The sequence below is a fragment of the Podarcis erhardii genome (genome assembly GCF_964252035.2).
Source record: "Podarcis erhardii genome assembly, chromosome: 16".
Classification (NCBI taxonomy): Eukaryota; Metazoa; Chordata; class Lepidosauria; order Squamata; family Lacertidae; genus Podarcis; species Podarcis erhardii.
In genome coordinates, this window is record NC_138514.1 from 34,859,851 (window position 1) to 34,887,334 (window position 27,484).

Below are 27,484 nucleotides of genomic sequence, written 5' to 3' on the forward strand. Positions count from 1 at the left end.
AGCACCCTTTGCAATTTGTACTTTTTCCTGAATTTTGCAGTTCTGTAGCCAAGTAATAGGTACCAATTTTTATTTTTATTTTTGCAAAAAAGAAATGCAAGGAGAATGTCAGGCAGCTAACATCAACGGGTAGACTCCTCTTGAACCTGGAGGCTCTACTTAGCTGTCATTGGCGAACAAGCACTGAGTTCAGGGTTCTGCCAAGAACTGAGATGTTTGCAAATGAGTCTGCTTCAGGGCTTTCTGACAACATGTAACAGAGGCCGAAAGAATAAAAGGAGGTGGGGGAGAAGGGAAAACGTGCAATATCTTTATCATATTGATGTGTGGAACTCACCTCCACAAGATGTGACGATAGTCCTGGGATTTACATCAAACAAACTTGTGGGGGATGACTTAGTTACATGGAATTTCAATGCTCAAAGGAAGTCTACCTCTAAGTAATGAGTGTTTGACATTCCACTGGATATTTTCCTCTGTTGTAAGGATGGGGAACCTGCAGCTGTTCAGCTGTTTGACTACAACTCCCAGAATCCTCTGCCATTGGCCATGCAGGATAGGGGTGATGGTAGCTGGAGTCCAATGATAGCCAGGGGAGGGGAGTTTCCCAGATGTTACCCCTCCTTGCTCTGGCTTTTAAATTCGATTTTGTCCATCTACTGCCCACCTCACTTCAGAAGGCCTCTGAGCTTACTCCTGAGATTGCCCAGTACCAAATTCCAAGGCACCTTTTCTCAGAATGCCCCATGAGGGCTAGAAACTTGCCTTCTTAAAATGATGGAGGGGTGGGGGGGGCAACTAAAAGTTCTGCTGTGGATTCCATGCTTGCACACTGCTCCCACGCAATCCTCGCGAGCCCAGCCTCTATAATTTGAGGGCCTGTTTGTTCCCACACAAGAGATTATTGATTGAAGCAGAAAGACACCCTGTTGGTTTTCCCTCTCAAAACATACTCAGAGCCGGTCTTTGGCAGAATGGTGGAGGGAAAATAAGGTGGGTGCAATGTGTGGGGGTGGGGGGGGGAGAGAGGAGAGGGATGACTGTGCCAATAAGCTGGTTAAATTTAGCACCGCATATTTTTTAAAAGGGGGGAAATTTGAGAGGAACAGCGTGGGATAAGGATGCTGATTTGCAGAAATGATGAATAGGTTGTAAATGGCAGCGCTGGACTTCCCAATTCCCTGCTGTGCTGTTTTGGTTCTTAAAATAATATATGGGCATATTAAATTTTTGGTACCGTTGGAGAACCTTTCGTCCCTTGACCTGAGATGGTCAGGTCCCCCAACTTGGAAGGGTTAAGAAGATAAGAAGAGATCTGGTGGATCAAACTGGGGAGCCATTGTTGCAAACAAAAATCTGCCCTTTTTACCTTATGGGGTATTCCAGAGCCCATATAGAGTCCTTACGTAGGTTCCCTATTGGTAGGAGAAAATAACAGAGGCCAACCAGAGAATATTGAGAAGCAAAGCAGCTAGTAAGCCTGATCTTTACTGATCTGTTGCAACAGGGTCCTCACCACACGCAGGAGAGGAGGAGGAACCAGAACCGAGGTGTGCCTGCCCTTACATAGACATTTTTAAATCCCTCCCTGGAGTCCAAGACCAACCCCAGAAACATCATACATACATCACAGAAGGGGTGTAGCTCAATACCACCACCTCCAGATACATCATACCTACATCACAGAAAGGGCGGTCTACAGCAGAAATCTGAGTGCTTTGTCTACCTCCTGTCTGCCAGGTTACCTGTTTAATGGTCACTTGACTGGATGGCCTGGGGAGCCTGGCCAGTCTTTTGTAATGATAACTACTTAGTTCCTGGGCCAGGTCAGAGGCTCACACCCTATTCATATCTTAAATGTGCCCTTAAGACAGGATTTGTGAGGAAAGAGACAATGGGGAGGTTTCCCACTTTGACCTTGCAGAGAAATAATTGAGGTCAGTTTGGGAATCAAAAATGGTTTCAGGTCGGTCTTCCTGTGCTGATCTATGTACGTGCTTGGTTGGTACACTTATGAACATTTGACATATATCTAAGACCTCAAAATTCCTATCACAATATAAGACCTCAAAATTCCTATCACAATATAAGACCTCAAAATTCCTATCACAATATAAGACCTCAAAATTCCTATCACAATATAAGACCTCAAAATTCCTATCACAATATAAGACCTCAAAATTCCTATCACACCCATCTTCTCCAAGATTCTGTTGTCACAGGTGCCCCCAACAGGACGCCCGCAAGCGGGGCTAAAACAGCAGCATTGTGACTAGTAGCCATCCATGGCTTTTTTCCCCTCTATGACTTTGCCTAGTCCTCTTTTAAAGCCATCAGAGTTGGTGGCCATTACCGCCTATTCCAGTGAGGGCAGGTGGAGGTTGGCTGTCCAAGAAAAAAAGGGGACACCAATATGCTTAGGTCCATGTTCAGCTGCAGATATAGAAATAATTCTTGCGACTTAAATTAGGAATGCAGTGCATCTCCCTTTACTGTGACAAAGGTGAGTTGCCTGCCTGCTCAGCCTACCCACTAGGGCATGGGTAGGCAAACTAAGGCTCGGGGGCTGGATCCGGCCCAATCGCCTTCTAAATCAGGCCCATGGACGGTCCGGGAATCAGCATGTTTTTACATGAGTAGAATGTGTCCTTTTATTTAAAATGCATCTCTGGGTTATTTGTGGGGCATAGGAATTTGTTCATTCCCACCTTTTCAAAATAAAGTCTGGCCCCCCAGCAAGGTCTGGGGGACAGTGGACCGGCCCCCTGCTGAAAAAGTTTGCTGACGCCTGCACTACGGTCTAACTGTTGATGGGCATAGGAAAAGTGTCGATTGTTTCTGCACCCGAAGTTGCCCAATGAGGGATGAGGACTTCTTTTGGCACTCCCACAGCCCCCCGGGCCCCTGATCCCTGCCCGCTTGGTCACAAGGTGGAGAGGATGGTGACTTCCACTCTTTAAAAAGTGTATAGAGTTGAAGTTGAAAAAGTGACACTCTTTCCCGCTTCTTCTTCCAGCTCTATGGGTTTTTCAAGACTCAAGCCTGCGCCCAGCTGACTGATCTGAGCCTGAAAAATCATATAAAGTTTGGCAGCTGGATGGAAGGAGGGCTGAGCGGAGAGACTAGGGGAGGAAAGTGGGTGCTCTTTCAGAATCCCACATGCAACCCCAAAAAAAGTTTGGCACCCCCAGTTCCACACACACCTGGGGTCCCACATTCTGAAAGGATGCCTTCAAATGATAGAAGCCTGTCATATGGAAGTTCTTCAAATAGGAGACAATAGGAGACAAGGGAGACGCTGTTTTATTGTGTTGTGTTATGTGAGCTGGTCTTTGATCATAATAAATTACCTGATCTGGAGACAAGGGACGCAGCTATAAATCCATTTCACATACCACTGTAAACGGTCACAGCTTCCCTGAAAGAATCTTGGGAACTGTAGTTTGGGTGCCGAGAGCTGTGAGAGGACCCCTATTCCCCTTGTGGGGCTACAATTCCCAAAGTGCTTTAACCACCAAATCCTTCTTCTCAGGGACTAGACCTCTGCCAGGGGAAAAGAGGGTCATCTATGAAGTCTCAGCGCCCAGAACCAACTACAGATCCCAGAATTCTTTTAGGGAAGCCACGACTGCTTAAAAGTGGTACGATGCTGCTTTAAATGTATTGTTTCTGAGCACAATTCAGTGTTGGTGCTGACCTTGAAAGCCCTAAACGGCCTCGGTCCAGTATATCTGAAGGAGCATCTCCACCCCCATCGTTCTGCCTGGACACTGAGGTCCAGTGCTTAGGGCCTTCTGGCGGTTCCCTCGCTGCAAGAAGTGAGGTTACAGGGAACCATGCAGAGGGCCTTCTCAGTGGTGGCACCCACCCTGTGGAACGCCCTCCCACCAGATGTCAAAGAGAACAGCAACTACCAGACTTTTAGACGACATCTGAAGGCAGCCCTGTTTAGGGAAGCTTTTAATGTTTGAGGCATTACTGTATTTTAATATTGTGTTGGAAGCCACCCAGAGTGGCTGGGGAAGCCCGGCCAGATGGGCGGGGTATAAATAATAAGTGATGATGATGATGCAGATGAGACCATGCTCACCAGGTGTCAGGACTGGAGTGAAAATCGAATCCAAGACACCCACTCCCCACAGCTAACAACTTGGGCTAGTTCCCAGCCCCTGGCTGCATAGTACTGAGTTCAGATCCTCCAATCCCCAGCCCCAGGATAAGAAAGGACACCGATAAACAGGGACACAAAGGTTCTGAACATGCAAATGAGATGGAAAGTCTTCTTCTTTTTTAAAAAAAGCAAGTGTATGTGAATGGCTTGACATGATTTGGTCTATAGTAACAATGATTAAATTAACTTAGGAAAGAGCGCACATAAATCAAGCTAATAAGTTTGTAGAAAAATGGGTATTCTTTGTGATGCACTGGAAAAAGCAACTTTAATGGTAATGCTCAGCCTCATGCCGCCTTCAATTTGTTGTAATACGGTTAGCATTTGCAAGCAGATGTCTTTATTCGCTTTATTGTGCCTTATTTGTGGGACTCTATTATTTTGCTGTCTTAATGATTTAATTTTTTATTTTTTTAAAGCAGCAACTGATTCTGGACAGCTGGTGTTTGGCACTCAAGACACTGGCAATGGCCTCATTCTGCAGCCAGTATCGTGGGCCTGGATACAGTGGAAGGGTCTGGCTGCCAAAGGCCATGGAGCTGAACACTTCATTCTGCCTCTGGATCCAGAAAATGGAAGGGAGCAGCTTTGCCTGCTTCTCTGCAAGGAAGCCAGCCAGCCAGCCTGTGGAACAATCCCCCTTTGACCCTGCAAAATGGAAAGTAACTATCCCTGGCTTCTTCCATTGCTCTGGGAGGCTGGGGTGTGCATGGTTTGTTTGTTTTTTTAATTGGATGACAGCCCTTGGCAAAGGCCACTCCATTTTGGTGGCACACCTGCTGCCGGGCCCTGATCCTGCACGGCTCCTGGAGCAAATGATGGTGTGTTTTTCCCGGCCACTAAGCTCCCAGCCCAACGGAAGGTGGCAGTTTTCCTCCCCCCCCCCCTTCTGCCACCACTCTGTGAAGCTAAACCCGGCCTATTAAAATTGGATGGGGGAGATCAATCCTCAGGGCCTCGTTAAGATTCCCATTACGACAAGCAAACAGCAGATTTATTTTCCAGTGTTTTGCAAAAGCGTCTCCGGGAGGACATCCTTTGAAAATTGCTCTGTTTATATGGAGATGAGGCCTGTGAGGTTTAACCAGACACACAGAGAGACACAGAGACACACATAGGAAGAGCCTTGCTGGGTCATCTGAGTGCAGTGGCAGCTGTCCCCGCTGGCAGATTCCCAGTATCCATAGGTAGACTGCCTCTGTCACTGGAGGCTCCATGTCACCATCACAGCCAGCCGCCATTGAGAGCCTTACTCTCCATGAATGTGATTAACAACTGGATTCGAACTCAGCTGCCTGCTGGAATTGTGCCCATACTAGGGGACTTTTGGAAAGGTGGAGGCTAGACCATTGGAGGGAATGGGCCTGCTCCACCAGCCTCAGTAGCCCCCACCTGCCTGGCTTCTGACTCCCAGCTTGTCCAAGGGGTGGCACTGGCTGGCAGCTCCCTCCTCCTCAATTCCAGTGGGGTGTTTGTAGAGCACATAGGAAAAGAGGATGGAGCTTCGTCTGTAAGAGGTTCTTGCTCCACCTACACTGGGAGTTGCCTAACACGGAGTCAGGTCATTGCTCCATCTAGCTCAGTATTGCTTACACCAGAGGTCAGCAAACTTTTTCAGCAGGGGGCCGGTCCACTGTCCCTCAGACCTTGGGGGGGGGGCCAGACTATATTTTGAAAAAATAATAATGAACGAATTCCTAAGCCCCACAAATAACCCAGAGATGCATTTTAAATAAAAGAACACATTCTACTCATGTAAAAATTCCCAGACCATCTGTGGGCTGGATTTAGAAGGTGATTGGGCCACATCCAGCCCCCAGGCCTTAGTTTGCCTACCCATGGCCTACGCTGACTGGCAGCAGCTCTCCAGGGTTTCAGGCAGGGGATGTTCCCAGCCCTACCTGGAAATGGCAGGAGTTGAAATGGGGACCTTCTACATGCCAAGCAGATGCTCTCCTATGGAGGTGTGAGCCTTGCCTGCTTCCCACCCCACCAGTCTCAATGAGCACCACCCTCTTCTGTTCTGGAATGATCACATGCAGCCTTCTATTTGTGTGCAAGCGAATGAATGCCAAGCGTAAATCCACAGGCTGGGTTTGAAAGAAAGGAGAGAATTGATTGTTTGTTTTCAGCCCAGGAAGATGGTGACAATTCCCTCCACCCTCAGGTGAAAGGGAAGGCACTAGTCTCTGTTCAGCAACACACACGATTATAAAAGGAACCAAAACATTGAAGCAGATGCTCTTTTTTATGTATCTACATTTCCTTTCTCTCTCCCTGCCTTGTTTTGTTTTTTTTTAAAGGAAAAAAGTGAGCAGAACTGAGAAATGCAGTCTGTCTCCCTTGGCAGGAGAAGGAGGCAGCCTTTGGTTTGTCATGGCTGCTGAGCTCCTCATGCAATCCCCCCCAAATGCATTAAGCACAGTTTCACAAAGCAAAAATGGGCCAATGACGTGAAAGGGGTGGGATTTGAGAAATCGCAGCAATGTGATTGGAGGACCATTATAAAGAATATCTACCCCTCTCCCCCTCCTGGTCTGAAAGTTTGGGCCAGAACACTTTGGAACCAACTTTTTAGATTTTTTCCCCCAAGTTTCTGGTCCTCATGGATGCACACAGTCACACCCAGGGGGGAAATGTTTAGCAGCTGTTTAGTAGTTTGTTGAACATCTACAAACTTTAATCCTTCCTCATTTATCCTGCTACTCCTTCAATGGGGAGTGGGTTTGAGATGGTCAAACCATGGTAGGTAGGTGAGTTGGTGGGTCTTGGGGTTGGCTGACGTGGGTAGGTTAGTAATAATAATAATAATAATAATAATAATAATAATAATAATAATTTTTATTTATACCCTGCCCTCCCCAGCCAAGGCCGGGCTCAGGGCGGCTAACAAGCAATAATAAAAACAAGTTGACAGATAGTAGACAGAACCTTTCTATACAAAATGAGATGTGGGCAGGAATGTTTTCCAGATATTGCAGAAGGGTCTCATGCTCTTAAAGGAAATAAACGGGAATGAGGGAAGTTGGGGTTTCTCCACCATTTTAAATTACTTAAGTCTGAGAACCTCTGAGTTCACTGAACCCTTGATGAGCTTGTGAAATTGTCATTGACCTCCAACCCAAATGAAATAAAATCAAGAAATAATTGATATCTAATCAATGTGTATTAATTACCCATCACCACTGCTAGGAATCATAAAATGTAAATTTTATGCTTTGCTACCATGCAGAAGTTCCTCATTGCCAAGGGAGGTGCGCTCTGTACGTGCTCATGCCCTTTATTTCTGAGGCTCATAGTTTTTCGAATTATTTTGGGGGGATTAAACCTCATCAACTTATTTTCCACATGCCTAAACCCCTTTGACCCCCTTGGTCTTGCCGTAATTCACCCTTCTGCACTGTTCCATCAACCCCAGAGTCAGTACCAGCCAATTTGGGAAGCCTGGACTTAACATTTTTGGAAAACTAACCCTGCCCAACTTTGTTCTGACACATGTAAACTCATTTAACAGCTGTGACTTCTCCCTTGTGAGAGTTGAGATTTTCCTACTAGTAGAGGTATCCACCGCCCATTGCCTCCCAAGGCAAGGCAGTTCAGGACCCTGGACAGAGCACTGTGGAAGCTGCTGGTTGTAGCAGCCTCCCTCCACCAGGGGGAGCTATTGCTTCTGCAGAGTGTGGCTGGTCTGGTCCTGCTTTTGGTCCCTTGCCCTCTGAAGAACTGCCTGCAGACTTAAAGGGCAATTACCCCATTCCACAGCCATTGGCTCCTGTCGCCTGGGGCAGGAAGGATTGCAATGGCCATGTGTCATCCCCATCTAATCATTGTGATTAGCAGTCACCCTTTAAGGTTCAAAATTAATTTTAAAAATTGAGCTTCTCTGGTTTCCTTTCAAAAGCCATCTATGGCAGGGGGCAGGCTCAGTGCGCCTGTGTGGACAAGGCATTTTTTTGTGGGAAAGGATAAGAAATAGAGTGAGCATTGTGCAACAGACCCACTGAATGGTGGCTGTTTTCGTACAGTGTCCAGTGAAATTTAGGTCACATCCACACCATACATTTAAAGCACTATGATACCATTTGAAACAGTCAATCTCTTCCTCCCTCAAAGAATTCTGGGAGCTGTAGTTTGATGAGGGTGCTGAGGGTTGTCAGGGAGACCCCTAGTCCCCTCCCAGAGCTACGGTTCTGAGAGCGGTTTAACAATCAATCCCTCAGCAGCTTAACCTAATTAAATGAGGTGTTAAATGAGGAGAGGATCAGAACTGTGTACACACCACCTGGAGAGGAAAAACCGGTGGGAGATAAATGTGATAAATAAATAAAACGAAACTGCATTCCAAAGCATGTAGGCGGAATTTGCACTGAAACGCAGGTGAATTTTCAGAAGGGGAAAAATTGCAAGCTAACGCAGAAGCACAGAGAAGCTGTGGGTGTGAATGGACGGATCCATCCCCTCAATAGCCATATAATAAAACCTACTTCAGCCGGCACAAGCTCTGAGGCAGCGCAGCTTAAAGCCCCCTTTGCAGCCACACGCCACAGACCATCTGCTCCTCTCGCACCTTCGACAGGCTTGCAATCGCCCTTGAGTGTCCTCACCTCTGGCTAAGCTTTTTTTGCATAAGAAGCTCTGATCCTAAGCAAGGAGGCAGAGCTCAGGTGATGGATGAGTGGAGAATCAGTGCTAAGGGATTCTGCCCTCCCCACGCCAATCCCAAAGTCACCTTGAACCTCCCAGCTGCTGCGTGAGAGAGGACTTAGCCATTTTGCTCTTTTTCCAACTCGGCCAGGCCAGAGCGCCTTCAGCGATGACCCACATTTCGCAAGTCGGCCTAGCATTGGAAGAGAAGGGTAAAATCCGGCTGGGTGCAGGGCGGTCGGACTCTCCTCCCCTTGTAAGGATGGGTGAGAGGGCGTCAAAATGTTGGAAGATTCAGGATGGATAAAGAAAGGGCTCCTTCATGCCACACACAGCTAAACTATGGAACTCCCTGCCACAGGAGAGAGGGATGGCCACCAACTTGGAGGTAACAACGCTTCTGAATTCCTGTTTCTGGAAGCCATGGAAGAGGAGATTGCTCTTGTGCTCAGATCCTAGGTTTCCCACTAAGGCACCTGGTCAGCCTTTGTGATAATAATAATAATAATAATAATAATAATAAGAAGAAGAAGAAGAAGAAGAAGAAGAAGAAGAAGAAGAAGAATTTATTTATTCCCCGCCCATCTGGCTGGGTTTCCCCAGCCACTCTGGGTGGCTTCCAACAGAACACAAAAATACAATAACCTATTAAACCTTAAAAGCTTCCCTAAACAGGGCTGCCTTCAAATGTTATCTAAAAGTCTGGTAGTTGTTGTTCTCTTTGACATCTGGTGGGAGGGCGTTCCACAGGGTGGATGCCACCACCGAGAAGGCCCTCTGCCTGGTTACCTGTAACTTGGCTTCTTGCAGCGAGGGAACCGCCAGAAGGCCCTCAGAGCTGGACAGGGGGCTGGGTTAAATAGGCCATCACATACCCTCCAAGTGTCCCGAATTTCCAGGGACAGTCCCGGAATTACGAAAGCCACCCCAGCTTCTGATATGATTCTGGGATGTCCCTATTTCCTCTGCCAGCGCTGCCACGGCCGAACTCGGGGAGGAAGATGAGCCGACGTCTGTCCCGTTGCCTCTCTACAGCCTCTGCTGCCAGCCGCCTCCCTTGGGCAAATGGTAGTGTCTGCTGGAGAGCCAGCGAGGAGGAAGGGAGGCTGAGGCCCAACCCTGCGTGCCATGCTGGTTCTGAGGGGCAGGCAGAGGGCAGAGCCGTCCTGGGCAGGAAAAAAGGGGGGAGCAGAGCAGAGCAGAGGGCACAGAGTCTTGATTTAAAAAAAAAAAAAACACTTTGTGTGTCCTCTAATCTTAAAAGGTAAAGGGACCCCTGACCATTAGGTCCAGTCGTGGCCGACTCTGGGGTTGTGGCGCTCATCTTGCTTTATTGGCCTCAGGAGCCGGCGTACAGCTTCCGGGTCATGTGGCCAGCATGACTAAGCCGCTTCTGGCAAACCAGAGCAGCGCACGGAAACACCGTTTACCTTCCCGCTGGAGCAGTACCTATTTATCTACTTGGACTTTGACGTGCTTTCGAACTGCTAGGTGGGCAGGAGCAGGGACCGAGCAACGGGAGCTCACCCCGTCATGGGGATTCGAACCGCTGACCTTCTGATTGGCAAGTCCTAGGCTCTGTGGTTTAACCCACAGCGCCTCCCTCCTCTAATCTTACCTCTTTCTAAAATTCATTTATTGTCATGTGCTTTTCTTCTTGTAGGTCTACCAAAGAATAAAATAAAATTGGGATTTAGGGTTTTTCTCAGGCTGGCATGTGTGTTGTGGCCCATTGTAGTAGTAAGAGGAAATGTGGATTGGAACATCAATATCCTAACATCCTCCCCTTTTCCAGGTAACACATAGCAGATAGCGAAGGGTCGACACCTGTTTATCTCCTTTACGCCACAGGATGGATAAATTCAACAGGCTGATGGTAAGAGGAAATACTCTGCAGGGAAGGGGGACGCACACAAAATTGGGGGGTAGGTCGAGGAGGGCCAGTCGGCGGTAAGGGAGAAATGTCCCTTTGTTCATCTGAGGAATGTTGGGGGGGGGTGCCATCAAGCTGATCCAGCAGCACTCTTCTGACCTAAGGCCCGAGGACCAGACAGAGAGGCCTGGACCTCCATGACACAGTTCTGTACTGATGCTCACAAGAGACTCGAGAAAACGTCCATACCAGACATTGTTTGAAAAGCTAGGAAGTTTTGCCATTCAAGAGACTGGCTCTCGTCCTGCCACAGCCCTTGGCAAAGCACACACACACACACACACACACACACACACACACACACAAACTGCCCTCCCTGCCAAGCTCCAAATTTGACATTAAGCCTCCGATGGTGCTTTTAATTGGAGAGGCGATCTTTTGAAAAGGGAAAAAAGAAGAAGAGAGGCAATTCGTTAAAAGTTAAGGAATAGAAAACCTGCATTGTCGGCAGGCCTCCAAGCCACTGCCGACTCCCCAGCGCTGACCTTTACATCGTACGATGTGGATGAAATAAAATATATATGTTGTGCTTATTCCTTTTTTAAAAAATCAGCACTAGGAGAGCTGTGAGGGACGGGGAAGGGTTGTGAAGGACGGCACTGCGCCTTCCATGACACAGAAGCGTAGAATTGTTGGGTTCAATGGAACCCTGAGGACCATCTAGTCCAACCCCCGACTTAGGACTCGAACCCACAACCCATGAGACTCTTTGTCTCATGTTCTACCAACTGAGCCATTCCAGCTGGCCCATGGATGGCTTTAGAAGAGGATTGGGCAGTTTCATGAAGGATAACGCTAACAACAACTTTTAGCCACAATGGCCCTACTCTGCCTCCACAGCTAAAGGCAGCGACACTTCTGAATTCTTATTGCTGCAAACCACAAAAAAGGAAAGGGGTGTTGTGCTCAAATCCTGCTTACAGGTTTCCCACTGGCCTGATCCAGCATGCTGTTCTTAGATAGATAGAGATAGAGAGATAGAGAGATAGATACGGCAGATATAGATGATGATAGATGATAGATAGATGATAGATAGATAGATAGATAGATAGATAGATAGATAGATAGATAGATGATAGATGATAGATGATAGATGATAGATGATAGATGATAGATAGATGATAGATAAATAGATAGCTAGATAGATAGCTAGATGATAGATAGCTAGATAGATAGATAGATTTATAGATAGATAGACAGACAGACAGACAGACAGATGATAGATGATAGAGTACTCTGTACAACATTCTTGCAGACTTATGAGCTTGCATAGAGACCTACTAAGCAAACAGCCTGGGAGTTGTGGGGTTAAGTGAGCTCTGATCTACCCCCACTTTTAATTTTAATGTTTTTTCACTTTGTTAACAGGGCAGGCTCCCCTCTCCCCCTGAATCATCATCGGTCCATGTAAATTAGCAAGGGCACATTTTATGCAAATTTGTGCCACAGGTCTGTGCAACACTCCCCCACCCAGGCTCTTAAGGACCCAGCGACGCCCCTGCAGGAGTGTCTAAAATCCCTGGGCTGCCTCCCTTAGCTGTACCAATGTCCTCAGAGAGAAAGAGAGAGAGAGAGAGAGAGAGAGAGAGAGAGAGAGAGAGAGAGAGAGAGAGAGACGGGGGGGGGGAGAGAGAGACGGGGGGAGACAAGAGAGCTGGCGCCAGTGTTTTTGAATGCCACGCACGGCCACAGTTTAATACTTTCTGGCTGGGGTGACTACTGCTCTGCTTTCCAGGGGGATAAGATTGAGAACCTTTGATCTCCACTGGCTGCCCTCGGCATAAACATTGTGGGAAGGGAGAGGGGAGGAAAGGAAAGGAGAGAGAGGCATTTTTCACACACACACACACACACACACACACACACACACACGGAAGAATAAAGTTTCCCAGCTGAATCTGGGTACTTTGCTCGGAAAGCAGCAGAGGTGTGGGGAATCTTTTTTTCAAGCCGAGGGCCACAAGCCCATGGTGGGCGGAGCCAGGGGGCAAAAGTGGGTGAAGCAGCGAAGGTAAAGTTTACCTTGGCACTGGAGGCAGTTTTAGCACACGCTCATCTCTTATCTCTTTGGCAATCACTCATAGCTGAGTAAGATTGTCTTCCATAAACACGGTTTTAACAATGAGTCCGTAAGCGACTGTGGAGGCCAATTCTGGATCCACACTTCCTTCCAGAGTGGGGACATGGGTTTCCGGAAGGGAGTTGATCACAGTGTGGATTTGCCAAAGGTGCCTTCCTCCTAGCACTTTTCTCCCTTGCATCCTGAGTTCGAGTGTCTTCAAAGCCCAACACACCTTTGGTAAAGCCTGTTCTCCAACTGGAGCACTCGCAGGCCAGTGTTTCCCAGTTGTCAGTGTTCATACTACATTTTTTAAAATTTGCTTTGAGACAGCCTTTAAACCTCTTTTGTTGACCACCAGCATTACGCTTTCCATTTTTAAGTTCAGAATAGAGTATTTGCTTTGGAAGACGATCATCGGGCATCCGCACAACATGACCAGTCCAACCAAGTTGATGTTGAAGAATCATTGCTTCAACACTGGTGATCTTTGCTTCTTCCAGTACACTGATATTAGTTCGCCTGTCTTCCCAAGTGATATGCAAAATTTTTCGGAGACATCGTTGATGGAATCTTCACTACACCACCAATTTGGGTTGGGGGGCTTTAAAAGAGGGCTGGAAAAATTCGTGGAGGGGGAAAAGTCTATCAATGGCTGCTGTCTAGGAGGGCTGTGATCTGTCTCCGCAGTTTGAGGCTGCAGTGCTTGTGAATATCAATTGCCGGAAGCTGCAGGAGAAGGGAGTGTGTTTTTGTGTTTAGGTTGTGGGTTTCTGTTTGGGGGCACCTGGTTGGCCACCGTGAGAAGAGCATGCTGGACTGGATGGGTCACCAGCCTGATCCAGGAAGGTCTCTCCTTACGTTTCTCGAGACACATTGGGCTGTGTGGAGAGTGAGAGATCTTCTTTGTCTGCAAACTGGCAGCCAAGCAAGGCTCCTGGAGATTTTTCCAATAACAAGAGAAACTGACATTTCTCATCTGTGGCGGGAGTGACTGGACACCAAGTTATTAATGCCTCCAGAATGAAAAAGGTCTGGCGGGATGTGGGAGAACCAACAATAACTCTCCATTTAGACTCCCGTTTGGTTGGGGCTCCAGGCGAGGAAGAACGAAGGCAAGCATTTGAGAATCACTAGGGTTCAAGGACGCTGGGGTGGGGAGGGCAAACCCCTGTGCCCCCAAGGAGAGACAGGCCTGCAATTCGTCTCCAGCCTGACAGGCGCTCCTTGAACAATAAGTCTTTGCAAATGTGGATTAAGACCATTAATGAGAGCAATTAAGTAATTAATGCGAACAATGGTAACAACATGTGCATTTGGACACAGAACCTCAATCCACTTTAGACACCGTGACAATGGTTTTAATTATCTGTCTCGCGCTGGATGCAGCGGACTGAAAAAAAAGATCTTGTTGGCCTAATGCCCCCTCTAAATCCGCTTTTATTTTTATTTTCCTGTTTTCTCTTTCTCGCTCTCACACACAGAGCACACCATTTCTGGAGACCACAGTCTGCTATCAAGCAAGATTTGGGGCAGGTGTGTGTGACTAGCAGCGGAGTGGCAAATTCAGAAATGCTGGGTCCCTTCAAAGATTATGCAGTAATATTATAATTATGGGACACGGGTGGTGCTGTGGTCTAAACCACTGAGCCTCTTGGGCTTGCCGATCAGAAGGTTGGCGGTTCAAATCCCCGCGACAGGGTGAGCTCCCATTGCTCGGACCCTGCTCCTGCCAACCTAGCAGTTCGAAAGCACGTCAAAGTGCAAGTACCGGTAGATAAATAGCTACTGCTCCGACAGGAAGATAAACGGCGTTTCCGTGCGCTGCTCTGGTTCGCCAGAAGCGGCTTCGTCATGCTGGCCACATGACCCGGAAGCTGCACGCCGGCTCCCTCAGCCAATAAAGCGAGATGAGCGCCACAACCCTAGAGTTGGCCATGACTGGATCTAATGGTCAGGGGTCCCTTTGCCTTCTATTATAATTAGGGCTGCAGTGCAACTATCAATGCAGATCTTTTATCTGTTTATCTAGTTACAGATAGGTAGCCGTGTTGGTCTGCCATGGTCAAAACAAAATAAAAAAATTCAAAAATAAAAAAATTCCTTCCAGTAGCACCTTAAAGACCAACTGAGTTAGTTCTAGGTATGAGCTTTCGTGTGCATGCACACTTCTTCAGATACACTGAAACAGAAGTCACCGGACCTTTCTATATAGTGAGAAGGTGGGGAGGGGTATTACTCAGAAGGGTGGTGGGAATGGGTGATTGGCAGATAGCTGCGATGAGCCTGTTGACGACTCTTAACGACTGCAATAGGTCTAACAGGAAAAAGCAAGGGGTGAGAAGGTGAAAAATGGCTTTGTCATGTATAATGAGATACAGTAAGAATCCAATGTCTTTGTTCAAACCAGGTCTCTCCATAGTTTTAAGTTTGGTGATAAGTTGCAATTCAGCAGCTTCTCTTTCCAGTCTATTTCTGAAATTCCTTTGTAATAGAACAGCTACTTTGAGATCTTGTATAGAATGTCCTGGGAGATTGAAGTGTTCTCCTACTGGTTTCTCTGTCTTGTGGTTCCTGATGTCGGATTTATGTCCGTTTATTCTTTGGCGTAAGGTTTGGCCTGTTTGTCCAATATAGAGAGCTGAAGGACACTGTTGGCATTTGATGGCATACACAATGTTAGACGATGAGCAATTAAATAGTCCCGAGATGGTATGTGTGATGTTGTTGGGGCCAGTAATGGTGTTGTCCGGGTGTATGTGGCAGCAAAGTTGGCATCTGGGTTTATTGCAGGCTCTGGTGCCAACTGGAAGGAATTTTTTTATTCTGTTTATCTAGGTTTCCAAAGTGGGAGGTACTGCTCCCGGGGGTGGGGGGGTGGGATGGGATTACCTGGGGTAGACACTAAGAGGCAAGGGGGAGGAGCTACATCAATTTCATCCAGTGGCGCTGAGTTCCACATGTCATGGGGGGGCTTCTCCCATAAGGCCCTCTGCTGCTGTTGAGAGGTCCCACAGGGAGGCCTTGAGGGACCAGCCCCTCAAGACTGGGGGGGGGGGCTCAGCCCCATCCCCACATACTTGGGGGGGCTGAGCTGTCCTCAGATGCTGGAGGTGCACCTCTTTACCCTGGCCTTCAGCACCTAAGATATTTATTTTCAGGGTGCACCCTATTCCTGCTTTTGTAATTTGTATTAACTGTTTTTAAGATGGATTTTAAAATGGCACAACCCGCCCGGGACCTGATGGCGAAGAGTAGGCAGGAAATAAATTGAAAGCATAATAATGAACATTTGCATTTGCAAAAAAAAATGTGCCTATTAGGGTGGATGTGTATTAAAATACCAATGGATTTTCATGAGGACTTTAAAAATAAATAAATCTCAAACTGATGTAGAACTATGGATAACAGAATTTCCGCTTAGAAATTGTGGGATTCCCAGAATCAACCCTATAAATTGATGGGGAGAGACCTGAAACTTGATGAGAGAGCAACAAGGAAAAGCCGCGTCTGCTGTTCCACCTGCTTCTGATTCTTGTCCCACTTACCGAGACCTGCGAGACCAGGGTTCAAATCCTGCCCCCACTTGGCTACCTTGGGCCACTCACTGCCCCTCAGCCTACCTCACAGGGTCGTCGTGGGAATTAAATGAGGAGGGGGAGAACCATGTGCAGCTCCTTGGAGAATAAAGTGGGATATGAAAGAAAGAAAGAAAGAAAGAAAGAAAGAAAGAAAGAAAGAAAGAAAGAAAGAAAGAACTGCTGGCACATGCTGTCCCCCCAGAGTCGCCACAAAGGGACACGGTACTTGGGCTGAGGAAAGGGTCCCATCTCTGTCCTCCAACCCAGAAACCTTCTCTCTATCTCAACCCTCAATGTACATTAGGGTTACCAGACGTCCCCGGTTCCTGGGTACAGTCCCCAGATTTGCAAATCTGTCCCCGGGAAAAGTGGCAGCGGCAGCCTCAGCAGCCCGGAGCCAGCCTGGTAGTGCAGTTGGCTCTGGCTGGCTTCAGGAACTGCTCGCTGCCGCCTCCACTGCCAAAGCTGAACCGGGGACGTCCGGCAGTACAGATCTCCTGCCCCCTTTGTTTTGACAGATCAGGGGAGGCTCAGGAGTCAAGGGGGGGGGCGTTGCCCAGGAGGGGCGCAAGGTGCGTGGTTTCTCTGCCAGGCAAGGTGCAAAGCCCTTCTTTTGCACCCTGTGAAACATAAATGCGCAGAGATTTTTTAAAAACTGGGCAACAGCCACCGGCCCATGACTCCTCAGCGTTCCCCAATCTCCTGCCCCATTCCTTGTTTTGACTGATCGGGGAAGGCTCGGGAGTCATGGGCGGGCAGCGCGCTGTTGCCCAGTTTTTTATAAAACTGCGCATTGATGTTTCACAGGGTATGAATGAAAGAAGGGCTTTGCACCTTTATACAATATGCATGTGTGCTTGGGCCCAGGGTCTTTTGCCTCGCCATCCCCACTACTGAATCCCTGTTGCTACTCAGCTTAAAAAAAAAAAAAAAAAAAAAAAAAGTGTCCCCGGATTCATTGGGAAAAAATCTGATAACCATAATGTATGAGGGTGGCCACTATTATTCTGTGATAAAGGGCAACACTCTGCATGTGCTCCGAGGCTTTCTGCATTCTGCAACGACAGCAGAAAGGGCACACCGCCCAGTTTATTTGGAACACAAAGCTGGCAAGTTTTCAAAAGTCTAACGTACCAGCCCAGCCACCACCATGATAATCTGTTTTTGTTTGTGCCAAGAGGATCTGACAGGAACAGCTAGAGGAGGCTGATAGGGGCCTGCCTGGATTAGCTCTCTCTCTCTTCTCTCTCTCCCGCAGAAAAGACAGGATCAGTAACCTTCAGGCTGGCGGATGGATGGAGCTTTTGTTTAATGCCTTGTCTCGGACGACTCCCCATTGCAACACCTACTTTGGATTCCGTTTCTGCCAGGGAGCTCATTTGAAAATTCCCTGGATAAGAAATAAACAAGAGCAACGCAGACCGTGAACCTCCTTGCTCTTCGATCCTCCTGGAAAATGAAACCCTGCGGCTCACCACAATGGCTTCCCCACCCTCCCGGAACTTTCCGGAGAGGGCTTTCAGCAAAGTGGAGCGGCTTCTGGTGATAAGAGCCAAGCAGAAAATAAAATGTTTTCTCCTGACATGCGGCTGCTGCATCCAAGTGTAACAGCATATAGGGAAATGCATTTTTTTTTAAAAAATGACCCTGCAGGCTTTGTTAGGCATTGCACAGGGGCCCGTGCCGGAACAGGGGGCCCCACGAACAAGGACCTCCACCTCTTCCTCCTTCTCACCACTGCAACCTGATTGCTTATCTGCCTCTCCGCCTGGTCCAGCAAAAGTGGTAGATACCCCTGCCGGCTTGCCCATTGGCTGCACGCTTGGTAAGCCAGCCAATGGGAGCAAGGAGGAGGAGGGAGCACGACAGCTGGCGATGGTGGCAGTGAGGCAGAGTGGGACTCACCAAGAGTGTTTTTTAGGCCCTCCAGAAACCTCAAACCAGGCCACCATGGAAGCAACCCTTGTATCTTTTTCACCACATTGACCCATGAGAAGGAGATATGGACAGACAGGTGTACAGTGGTACCTCAGGTTACAGGTGCTTCAGGTTACAGACTCCACTAACCCAGAAATAGTACCTCGGGTTAAGAACTTTGTTTCAGGATGAGAACAGAAATCGTGCGGTGGTGGCGAGAGGCCCCAATAACTAAAGTGGTACCTCAGGTGAAGAAGAAGAGGAGGAGGAGGAGGAGGAGGAGGAGGAGGAGGAGGAGGAGGAGTTTGGACTTGATATCCCGCCTTTCACTCCCCTTAAGGAGTCTCAAAGCGGCTAACATTCTCCTTTCCCTTCTTCCCCCACAACAAACACCCTGTGAGGTGAGCGGGGCTGAGAGACTTCAGAGAAGTGTGACCAGCCCAGGTCACCCAGCAGCTGCATGTGGAGGAGCGGGGAAGCGAACCTGGTTCACCAGACTACGAGTCCACCTCTCTTAACCACTACACCATGCTGGCAAGAACAGTTTCAGGTTAAAAACGGACCTCCGAAATGAATGAAGTTCTTAACCTGAGGTACCACTGTACTTCCAAGACATTTTGCAGGCTGAGTTAAAGTAGGCCGTTCCCTAGACAGGACGGATGAGAGGTTGCCTGCTCTTGATGGGGTTACACTTCCTCCAAAGGAACGGGTATGAAATTTGGAGGTCCTTCTGGATCCTTTGCTGTCGCTCGAGGCTCAGGTGGCCTCAGTGGCCCAGAGCGCCTTCCATCAGCATCAGCTGGTGGCCCAGCTGTGCCCCTGTCTGGATGGGGACAGTCTAACTACTGTTGTCTATGCTCTGGTAACCGCTAGGCTAGATTACTGCAACCGGTGCTGTTTTTTGTGGGGGGACGCAGGGGGATGTATACCCCTAAACATTTTGTGACTCTAAGTTTGGCCTCATTGAGGGGCAGTATTTCTATATGAGTAGGAAAATGAGAGTACCCCTAAACATTATTTTTAGGGGGGGAAAGGACTGACTGCAACACATTGGCCTCTGAAGACAGTTCGGAAACTTCAGCTGGTGCAGAATTTGGTGACCCGGTTGCTCACTGGAGCAAGATGGTTTGAGTGTATCTTGGCTCAACAACACTGGCTGCTAATTAGTTTCCAAAGCCCAATTCAAAGTGTTAGTTTCGACCTATAAGGCCTTAAACAGCTAAGGACCACACTCACTCTCAAGCGAAGTCTGCTTGATCTTATATCATTTCCTTTTTGACACTTCTAGCAAGTTTTTCCTTTCTGAATTTCCTTTTGATACCGTTGCTTCCTTTAACAGTTCCCCTCTTAAAAAAAAAAAACTTCAGTTTCATTGATTCCTTCCCCCCCCCCTTTTCAAGATTATGAGCATGCATTTTTTATTCCTATTTTGAGCCGCCTTCAATATTTTACAGAAAACTGCAAGAGATCATAAAGAAACTGTTCAAAGCCAGAACTGGATTGATGAGACGTACGTCGAAATCTCGTCCACCCCCTATTTTATTTTTTAAAAATGAGGCATTCCTGCTTATCGGTCTGGCTTGCGACAGGTGAAGATTTAATCAGAAGGATTTCCAAAAATACTTAATGTTCCACAGAGCACTTATCAATGCAGCGCAGTCCGTAGACGCAATTATATTCTGTGGAGTTAAACAGTCCCCTGGTGTCATAAGCAATTAGACTTCCCACATTTTCAATTTAAAGATGGCCTTCACAAACTCTTCTCTTCTCCTGCCCCTTTTTTATTTTTTATTTTAAATTATATTCGATTCCCGGAACGGAGAATGAAAGGGAAAAATAAAGAGATTGTATATGAAGAGAGATGAAATGAATTGGCGACCACTCGAGATTTGGGGGTGGGGAAATGGGGGGGGGGGCTGGAGAACCAGGACTGCATAACAAAACGGATCAATCAAGAAGTGGGAAGCCAAGAAGGATGAGCGAAAGGGAGAGGCGCACTTGCAACACCGAGATAAGAAGAGTTTGCTAGATGAGGCCCTTCTAGTCCAGCATCTTATTCTCACAGCCAGATGCCAGTGCGAATCCTGAAGCATTCGCCCCTCCCATAGTTCCCAGCAACTCATATTCAGCTGGATTGCTCTATTGGTTAGAGCATGGTGCTATTACCGCCAAGGTTGCAGGTTCGATCCCCAGAAGAGACAGCTGCAATTCAGGGGGTTGGACTAGATGATCCTCGGGGTCCCTTCCAGCGCTATGATTCTTTGATTCAATAAGCGTTGCCGATTCTGACTGTGGAGACAGAGGACAGCCATCGTGCCCAGTGGCATCCTTGATCTCAGCCACCATCGCTGTGTTGAGAGCGGGTACCAGGAAGCTCAGGCAGGGGCTGGGGAAGTGTCAAATGTGGCCCTCCGAGGCTCTCTATCTGGCCCTTGGACCTCTCCTTGGCCGGGCCCACTGATTCACACCATCCTGGATTGTTTTTCCTCTAGCTGTGCCCCTGACTTCCGACAGTGGATGAGGATAGAGGCCATGTGTTGAAACAGTGCATATATAAAAATATTTTTAAAAGTTTGTTGCTCCACCCACCACTGGCATTCAGCCCTCAGGAAGTTGCTCAGAGGGGAATGTGGCCCTCGGGACGTTAAAGTTTCCCCTACACTGCGGACACCAAAGAAGCCATCCTGCTTTAAGAATGGTGGGGACCATGAGACATTGGCACAATGTGGAAGGAAATGCTTCACTCCAAACCAGGCATAGGCAAACTCGGCCCTCCAGATGTTTTGGGACTACAACTCCCATCGTCCCTAGCTAACAGGACCGGCGGTCAGGGATGATGGGAGTTGTAGTCCCAAAACATCTGGGGGGCTGAGTTTGCCTATGCCTGCCCTAAACGCTGCCTTTTCTCCTGGGACTTGGGTAGCAGTCTGCGAGGTGGAGGACTCCAACTCCCATAATTCCCCTGGCCATGGGTCACACTGGCTGCAGGGGTGAGGAGCTGCCTTTGAACTCCAACTCCCATCAGCAGCAAAATAAACCCCCATGTGGCTAGTGCGGACAGCTGATGGGAGATGGAGTCCTCCAACATCTGGAAGAACCCCAGATGTTCTTCATTCTTACTCTCGGAGAAGATGGATGCACCTCGTTTGCGAACAGGCTTTATTTTTGTGCCTCTCAGATAGGCCCAAACCGCAGGGATAAACAGGCGCATATAAATAGCACCGGGGGCCATTTGCCAACGAAATGCTTCTCACTGAACTATCGAAATTCTTCTCTAAAAACTTCCTTTCCTTTCTCTCTTTCCCCCTCCCTCCTCCGTCCGCAATTCTTTGCTTCCTTCATTAAGTTGTTGGATTAGCAATCTGTAGACTCTGGATCTTTTGAGATCATCAACAGCTGCTAATGAATATTTTATACACACACACACATATATATATATATTAGGAAGATCTTGGCTGTTTAATTATCAGGAGGGGGGGGCTCAGAAATCTTTCCTCCTCCACCTCCAGCCTTCCCCCCCCCTTTTTTTTGCTGAATCATCCCAAGGAGATATTGCTCAGAAACTTCTCCAATGGAGGTTGCCCTCCAGTCAGCAACATCCCTGCTCAGAGAGAGAAGGCAGATAATTACCTGCCATCTTCCCAAAAATACTTGCCGTCAGGCCTGGGTGGATTCCTGCCTGGCTTGAGAAGAGGGAAAGGAACCGTCTTCTCCCCAGCATCAGATCTCCACGCCGGTTCTGGTGTGGAGCTGCACCTGTTGAATTCCTGACTAACGCAATCGTCTTAAAAGCACAGGAGCCCTGCTGGGGGAGAGCGAGGTGGCAACCTGGCCATAACTCATACGTGCCACTCTGAACTGCCAGTCCTCATCCTATGCCAGGGGGGAAAACACACAACCAAAGCCATCAGAAACAAAGAGCTTCATCTCAGGCCCTTTCTGTACAGCCTGCACAGAATTTTACAGCTGGAAGGGCCCCCCAGAGGATATCAAGTCCAACCCCGCTTCCCAATGCAGGGTCTGCAATGACAGCATCCTTCTCAGGTGACTGTCCAGCCTCTGTGTAAAAAGATCCAGTGAAGGAAGGAGCCCACCCTCCATCTGCCCCACAGTGGACCACAACAGGATGCATCTCCGAACTTTCATCCAAAATCTGCTCCCCTGAAATTCCTGGCCCCTTGTTCTTAGAGACGCCAGTTCTCTTGGGCTTCTTTGTGAGACCAGGACTGCTCCATTTGCACACATAACACTTCATTCATTAGCAAGAATAGGAAAAGAGGAGGGCGAAGAATGCAGAACCACCAAAGCAACCGCCGACATGAGAAACTGGCGTGCTTTTTGCAAAAGCGCCATCAGTGGGAAACAGGCAATGAAAACAGTGTGATGGCCGATTTGTGCAAATATGGTATAGAAAAGCACATGTGTGTGTAAATAGAGAGAGAGAGATGTATGTGCATATAGAGACATTTGGGTTGTTTTGGAATATGTTTGCAAATTCAGATAAAAGATGGTGGTGATAAATTTATATTTATTCCTTATGACGACTTTCTTTATATTTTTGTAACCATGTAAGCCTTTTCCTGTTGCAAGCCACCTTGCACATGCTTTTAACGACAGAAGGGTGCCATACAAATAAACAATGATGACAGCGTGCATATAAACACACTCACACACATGTGTGCGTAAGATTGTAATGTGTGTAAGTATGTAGATATAGAAGTGTGTGTGTGTGCATATCTGCACACACACACACATGTTTGTTTCTGTTGTGTTAGTTCAACGTAACATCATACCACTCCTTTTTCTATTTAATCACAGTGGTTTATGATAAAGCAGCAGGAAAACCTATTATCTGAAAAGCTGTGCAGCTGCATTTAGAAGGTTGTGGGGAAGGGGGTGTCGGGCGGGTTGAAGACCCATTTCCTTCAATTCTCAGGAGCCCCAGATTAGAACTTCTGTCTCCAAGATGTGCTAAACAACAGCTGTCTCCCCAGAATCCATCTGGGACCACTACCTTCCAGGAAGATGAGAACCGGGAAGTCCATTCTCCTTCAATTCCAGGCAGTGTTGGGGGTTTTTAAGGCAAATTACTGCTCAGCGCGCCTCTCCTAGCAGAAAAGTCACCCCATCTCAGCAGGCACCACCTGGCATGTTACCAAACATTTAATCCACACCAGGGCTCCTTGCCTGCTCACTCTTGCCTGCTCACAGCCTCCCAGATGCGCATTTTGCCTTTTGACAGGGTGGGGCTCTTATTTTCCCACAAACACACAACAATGAAATTAAGCCACACTGGGCCCCTTCTTCTGGGGGGGTGGAGCGGGAATGCTTTCTTCCCCCAACATCCAAACCCCCCTCTGGAAAAAGGTTCAAAGGGGATGTTAAGATACTAGCGTTTTCGCAAATGTGTTACCTTTCATGTTTTAGCCTTTCAGGGCAAAATGGAAAGAGCTAGCACTGTGCCGAAATGACTGACAATTTGTCGCAAACATTTCTGGCACCGCCAAATGCCTTTTCGCCACCCTTGCACTGCCAAGGCCTTCCTTGCAGAGAGGCCTGCTTGTTCCTTGCCCTCAGCGACATTGCCACGTGGCCAAATCCAGCTGGCAAGGACAGGATCCTGCACTCCAACTGGCCACAAAACCCGGTGGTGCTTTGCGTCTACTATGGGATCCCTGATGGGCTGTGGAGTTGCTGGGATGCGATCACTGTAGGTTCCCTGATAGGCTAGGATCACCCACGCGAAATATTTCAGGAAGGATGAAGCAGCAGCAGCCAGGGAGAACTGGTTCTGAGCAATGCTGGGGAAAGCTAGATATTCCACAGCACCTAAGTGTTTTCATGAATGGTGCTGGGAACTCCTTTCTACCTGAAAACCGAAACTCAAGGATTTTCAGAGCAGGTACAGAGAGCTGTTACCCTGGCAGAATGATCGCTGGCTGCTGCCTGAAGCTTTTCCTGTTAGAAGAACCATTTCTGCTTTTCTCCCTTTTATTTAATATAAACCACTTAACTTCTATCTGCACAAACAAGATCAAATAAGCACCTTACAGTAATGTCTCGCCTAGTCACCTCCATATATTTTTCCTGTCTTTTAAGGTCCGTAGGAGATCCATTCTCTCTGATCTCCTGAGAGAGGCAGGGAAATATTTTGAGCTCCATGAGGTGCATCTCCTTCTGGGCAAACTTCTGAGGTGGGTGGGGCCAGAGGCAAAAGTGGGCGGGGCCACTCATGTAAATTTTACCATTACAGCATAGGCTACTTGCTGCACACCCTTCTCTCTATCTTGCATCCAGGGAAGCAAGAGCCGTTTTCCAAGCTCCAGGGCACATTTCCAGCCAGGCAAACACATTCAAGGAGGGTGTGGCCTCTGGGAGGGGGCGTGGCCTGGGAAGAGGCCCAAGGGCCAGACAGAGAGGAGCAGAGGGCCACACCTGGACCTCAGACTAGAGATTCTACACGCCCTAAGAAGCCATTCTCATGCTCATCCTCAGTAGTAAAAATAATGTGCCTCTCAAAATGAGTCTAAACTGGAAGGGGGAGGGAAGAGTCAATTCTCAAATCCTTAAGCCCACCCCAGTTATATTAGGAAATTGCTGTCTCAGATTCTCATCCAGCTCTAGCAAATTACTTCTGCAAAGTGGGGCTGCCCCACTCAGGTGGACCCATTTATCCTCTGGAACACGACTTCTGTCAGTGCGGACTGTCACCCTAGAGTAGAAACTTGCCTAATTCTGAATCCAGTACTTCTACTCTCTGGTGAAGTCGGATCTTCACTGCTTCTCAGAGGCCAGAAGCAAGTCCTTTTTAAAAATGGATAATGCAAGATCAGTTCTCATATGCGAAACAGGTCTCTAGGGATTGCAACGCTTTTTTGGTTAAGCAGCTGAATGTGTTTACGCTGAGAAGCATCTTGGGTTGAAGCAATTCAGAAGCCCCACCAGTTCCACAGAAAAATGGTCGCCAGGTATTTTCACTGTTTGGCTTCCTACGTATTTGGAATGTGTGTGGAGCTGCGCCAGCGCAGGAGCTCCCACTGACTCTGGGTTGAGGGGCACAGGGCTGCAGAGAGCTGCTCCCGCCCCATTGTTAAAAAGCAAATGTTCTGCCACTGCTGTGGCTGGAATGCATGTGGAGCACCTACATGTTTGGAGTGTGTGTGTGGAGCCTCATGAGTGCAGGAGCTCCAAGCACCTGTCAAAATGCTTGGAGCTCTGGAGCGAGTTGCACAGGCTGTCTATAGATGCTCCTGCCCCCTTGTTATAAAACAACTACAGTGTTTGGAGCGCTTGTGGAGTGCCAGCTATAGGTCTTACATGGTTTGGAATGCTCATGGAGCTGCAAGAGTGCAGGAGCTCCACATGCCTGGAAAAAATGCATGGCTCTCTGGATTGAGGAGCAAAGGCTGCAGAGAGATGCTTTTTGCTTCCCTCCAAACCATGGGTAGGCAAACTAAGGCCCGGGGGTCGGATCCGGCCCATTCGCCTTCTAAATCCGGCCCATGGACGGTCCAGGAATCAGCATGTTTTTACACAAGTAGAATGTGTCCTTTTATTTAAAATGCATCTGTGGGGCATAAGAATTTGTTCATTTATTTTCTCAAAATATAGTCTGGCCCCCCACAAAGTCTGAGGGACAGTAGTGCCCTGCTGAAAACATTTGCTGACCCCTGCATCAAAAACTTTCAGAATATTACCAAGTCATGGCAGAGGCTGGAGAACCATCCGTTTTAGCCGTCCTCTTCCAGCACTTCCAAGTATCCCAGAAAAAAACACTCAATTGGGACAAACCCACTTCCTGCTTCTGACAGCAAGTGCCATGTGCAGATCATGTGCAGGTCTCCAAAGGTGTGAAACTGCATCTCGCCTCTCTCACAGGACAAGAACAGGTCTGATTAACTTGGTGGATTTGAAGGGGGATAGGGCAGCTTGCCGTATCTTCCTCCCAGTGGCGTAGCGTGGGTTGTCAGCACCCGGGGCGAGGCAAGTAATTTGTGCCCCCTAACCCATGGATTTGCGCCCCCTAACCCTAACCCCCAGGTGTTGCACCCAGTGCGGCCGGCCCCCCCTGCACCCCCCACACTACGCCACTGCTTCCTCCTAATCTCTCTCCAAACCTTCCCACCTGCATTAGAGTCCTAGGAGCACAAGATTTCATTTTGCAGAATAAAAATTAAGTTTCTAGCCCTCTTTAGAAAAATGGTTAAAGATACAGGGGCAGGAATCTCCCCCTAGCAGCTGCTGCCACGAAATCTTCCCATTGGAGGCGCTGTGGATGAAACCTGCCGTTCGAAAGCATGTTCTCTGATGCTGAGCTACAGCTGAAGCATTTACAGTGCCTAACCTGTTTCCTCCCCAGACCAGCCCTGCAAGGTAGACCACCAAGATGGGGGGAAACGAGGCTGAGCAACGTACTCAAGTGACTGCGGATGAGCAAAAATCTGACTCAGCTCTCCCATCAACTGACCCCTCACTGTATGTTTCTCCCCAGGTGGGAAGGATGAGCAGGAATATGAGAGACCTGATGGATCTGAAGAGCAGAGGGCAACCTATCAGCTTACCTACCTTCTCTCGCCTTCAGGACAGGTGGGGAACCTGTGGAGCTCGAGATGCTGTTGGTGTCCATCTCCCATCAACCCCCAATAGCCCAGGATGATGGGAGCTGGAGTCCAGAAACATCTGGAGGGCCATTGGTTGTCCACCCCTCCTTCCACAAGCGCACATGGAACAAACATTCAACAAGTGACGCTTTCTTCCATCATGGGCTCACTCTGAGCATCACAGTTTGGATTTCTGCTTGTTAAGGCAGAGAAGCAGGGCTAGCTTAAAAATAATAATATGAGGGTGGATGGGGAGGGGAACCTTTTTTCTTCTTCTTTAAATATAAATTTTATTAACATATAAAACATATACATTTACACAGTACACACACATAACACACTACCTTATTTTCATAACATAAAACATACCTACATTATATAATACCCACCAATACTGTACATATCAACATACCCACACACCTGCCCCACACGGACAACCACCAAGTGACTTGACTTCCAGCCGTTCTTGTTACACTACTTTATTCTTCCAACTAGCTTAAACGCATTTCATTATTTCTCTAATGTCTTCTTTTATCTTGACATTACTCTCCTTTTGTTTTCTGGATTCACTCAATATCT

The 27,484-nt window shown here is 47.9% G+C and overlaps 1 protein-coding gene and 1 long non-coding RNA gene across 2 annotated transcripts in view; one reads left to right on the forward strand and one right to left on the reverse strand.

The window, feature by feature from the left end:
- DOC2B (double C2 domain beta) overlaps window positions 1-27,484 on the reverse strand; it is a 139,774-nt gene that overhangs the window by 108,949 nt on the left and 3,341 nt on the right. The window lies entirely within an intron of this gene.
- The window catches only part of LOC309331814, a 138,035-nt gene that overhangs the window by 12,520 nt on the left and 98,031 nt on the right, over window positions 1-27,484 (forward strand). The window lies entirely within an intron of this gene.